This window comes from Labrus mixtus, chromosome 1, assembly GCF_963584025.1.
Source record: "Labrus mixtus chromosome 1, fLabMix1.1, whole genome shotgun sequence".
In the NCBI taxonomy this organism is placed as follows: domain Eukaryota; kingdom Metazoa; phylum Chordata; class Actinopteri; order Labriformes; family Labridae; genus Labrus; species Labrus mixtus.
The window spans coordinates 28,304,826-28,307,770 of NC_083612.1; the positions used below are offsets into that span (position 1 = coordinate 28,304,826).

General features: G+C 36.7%; 1 long non-coding RNA gene across 1 annotated transcript; it reads left to right on the forward strand.

The window, feature by feature from the left end:
• Positions 1-749: 749 nt before the first annotated feature.
• Positions 750-2,544, forward strand: LOC132980324 (uncharacterized). Its single transcript, XR_009674156.1, has 2 exons — positions 750-992; positions 2,026-2,544. It is a non-coding gene; the product is annotated as an uncharacterized LOC132980324 (long non-coding RNA).
• Positions 2,545-2,945: the final 401 nt, after the last annotated feature.

Genomic DNA, 2,945 nt, shown 5'->3' on the forward strand with positions numbered 1-2,945 from the left:
TTGCATTGGTTTGTTCTTGATGTGTGTGTTATGAATATTTTGTAAACATCAATTGGCTGTAACACTTTTTGGCACCTGGTTAACCTTTGTTTGCCGCCAGGTATAGCACACAGACTAAATTGGACTGAAACGCAGTATTGTAGGCTTCTAAAACATATCTCTATATGTAACACCAGTTAACTAGAGACTCTGTAATTTACTCCAGGGACAATAAACATAGTGGGGATCATGCTGAGGCAATTTGTGTGGACTGCAGACTCACACCAATAGTCTTTGGAGCCACAGGGGAAAACATAGTTCACACAATCACCATGGCGATTATCACTAAAGGTCGGCACAGGTCAGCTGGACGAGAAGGCGGGGAAGATAAAATGAAGACGAGGAGTCCTCAGTGAAGAGTGGATTTTGGGAGAGAAAGTGAGTAAAGCATGAGGGAAAAAAAGGATAGGTGGGTGGTAAAAAGTAAGATGGATGGAGTAACTACAATAATAGGACAGGCAGATCGGACATAATCATGGTTTAGAAGACGGAGAAGAGGGAGAGGACTTGCATAGAATACAGAAAAGAAGATGTTGAATAGAAACGAAGAGAGAAGATCTGAGTTACCAAAAAAAAAAGATTTTTGAGGTAAAGAAGGGAGGCAGGGGAAGAAAAGGGGTACATGGACGATAAGAAAAAGGAACGCATAATGATGGAAAGTAGAAAAGTGAAATTAATACGAGGGAGAGTCAAAGCTGATTTTTTTTATAACTCATCGGATTTTATTGTATTAAGGAAAACAGCTATGCCCATATAAGGCTTGTGGCTGATTTGATTGACAGCTCTGCACGCTGCATCTGTCTGTCAGTTCAGGAGGCTAGCAGCTTGGTCCGTCTGATTTCTCTTCTTTTTTCTTCGTTTGGAGAGTTTGTTTAACACATATCTGACAACATACATGGCTTGCTGTGCGGTTAACAGACCATCCAAGAAGTTGATGCTTCAGTTTTTTTTCGGTAAGTGATATAGTAGTGTTATATTTACTGCATACTCATGTCGGTATTTATATTTACGGGGCTAGCTTGTTTAATGTTCGCTTGTAAACCAGCCGGCTAACTGTACTCAGTGTAGCGCATTATTTACGGCCAATGGTTTAGCCAATCAAGACTCCCATTCATGCCAAAGATGCTAATGGCAACATAGCCAGCCAGGACTATTAAACTGGGGAAAAAGTAATTCTGAATTGTTAGAAATGTTTGTTGTTAAGATGTTGAAAAGAATGAGTTTGTGTGATGTTAGAAGCTAAAGGTTCACCTCGGTGGTTAACCACAAACTGTTAATATGGTTATCTGACGTTATGATGAATGTAATACTCATAAACTAAACTCAACTGAACCTAATATGCTGTGTAGTTTATAGAGGATGACATTAACGTTACATGGTTAGTGTTGTGTGTAGATTTGTGCAAACTGTTACCAAATAAAAACAAAATCACTTAGTATGAGTTCAGTGAAATGTAATATGATTATTAATATAGTTCTTAATCATTACAGATGCTCTTACACAGAATATAGCAGTAGAAATATAAAATATAAATAACATATGGAATGAAAATAAGATATAAAGCAATAAGTACAAGAAATAGTTTGAAGAATACAGCCATGTACCTCATGTTAATAATAAATGAGTTACTGTATGTTCTGTACAGAGAGTTGGGACCTGTTAATGATTTAAATAATTCAGGTTATATTTGTTTCATGTAAAGATGAAGTACCATCCACAATAAATTGCTTTATTTTTCCTCACACAAAATCTGAAGCAATTTGATGTGGAAGATCATTGTGCAAGTGAGTGAGAGCTGAAAATAGCATGATTACAATAAGGTTTATCTTCTTAACATTGAATAGATGTTGATTACCTGAATACTGTACTTTTGTTGTCTGGGTAGTACACTGTTGAATTTATAAATGTACTCTTACACACAAATGAAACAAACAAATTGATTTAATGAATAACTGCTATGTTCTCTCTTTCTTTGCCATCCTGAAGACCCCTCACTAAAAGTCCATATTCTCCTGGATCCATGTCACATGCTCGAGCTTCTTCAGAATGACTTTTCAACAGTCGAAGTTCTGGTGAGAGAAGATGGCCAGCAGATAAGACGGCAGTACATCAACGAGCTCCACAGGCTTCAGGAGGAGGAGGAGGGTTTGTACCTTGGAAGACTGTATTCATGCTTCAGCTGTTCAAATAAAAATAGATCTCCTCCAAACAACTTGCAATCAAACTATTTTCTTCCTATTTTAAAACCCTTTGTCCAGTTTAGATGGGAGAAGTTGATATTATGTGATATTGATCTGGGAAGACTACATTTCTAAATAATTTTTAACTGTGTTTTTATTCACAAGTTATTGATCTTATTTACTCTCCATGTATCCTGATTTAAGAATGGGGCTGTGTTTAAGGGCATATTTTGCAATGACTCTTTTCCATCCCACTTTCAGAAATGAACTACATTAGTATTTGGTAAAAAAAAATGTCAAAAGAATAAAAAGTTGTGTAAAAGTAGACTTCCTTCCCTTAGCTATTGAGTTGAGCATTAATGCACATTAATGCACATTTCAAATCTAAAATTTATGCTCATAAGTAGAGACACAGGAGTGCATTTATATAGAAATATTTATTTAATCTGAAAAACCACTTTCAAAAAGCCTGTTTTTACAGAAGAGATTAACATGTTTACAGCTTCGTAGAAAAAAACGAAAAAAAAGAGGTCTGATAGCTCATGTCTCGATCGACACACACTGTACGGGGAGTGAATGTTTTGATGACTCATCAGTTTTGATTTGATGAAGGATAAGAGTTATTCACAATAAGGCGTGTAGCTGACCTGATTGACAGATGGGCTCGATGTAACAGTTTGTCAGGAGGGTTTAAAACCCGCCTCAGCTCCAGCTCTCAGCCTGTCG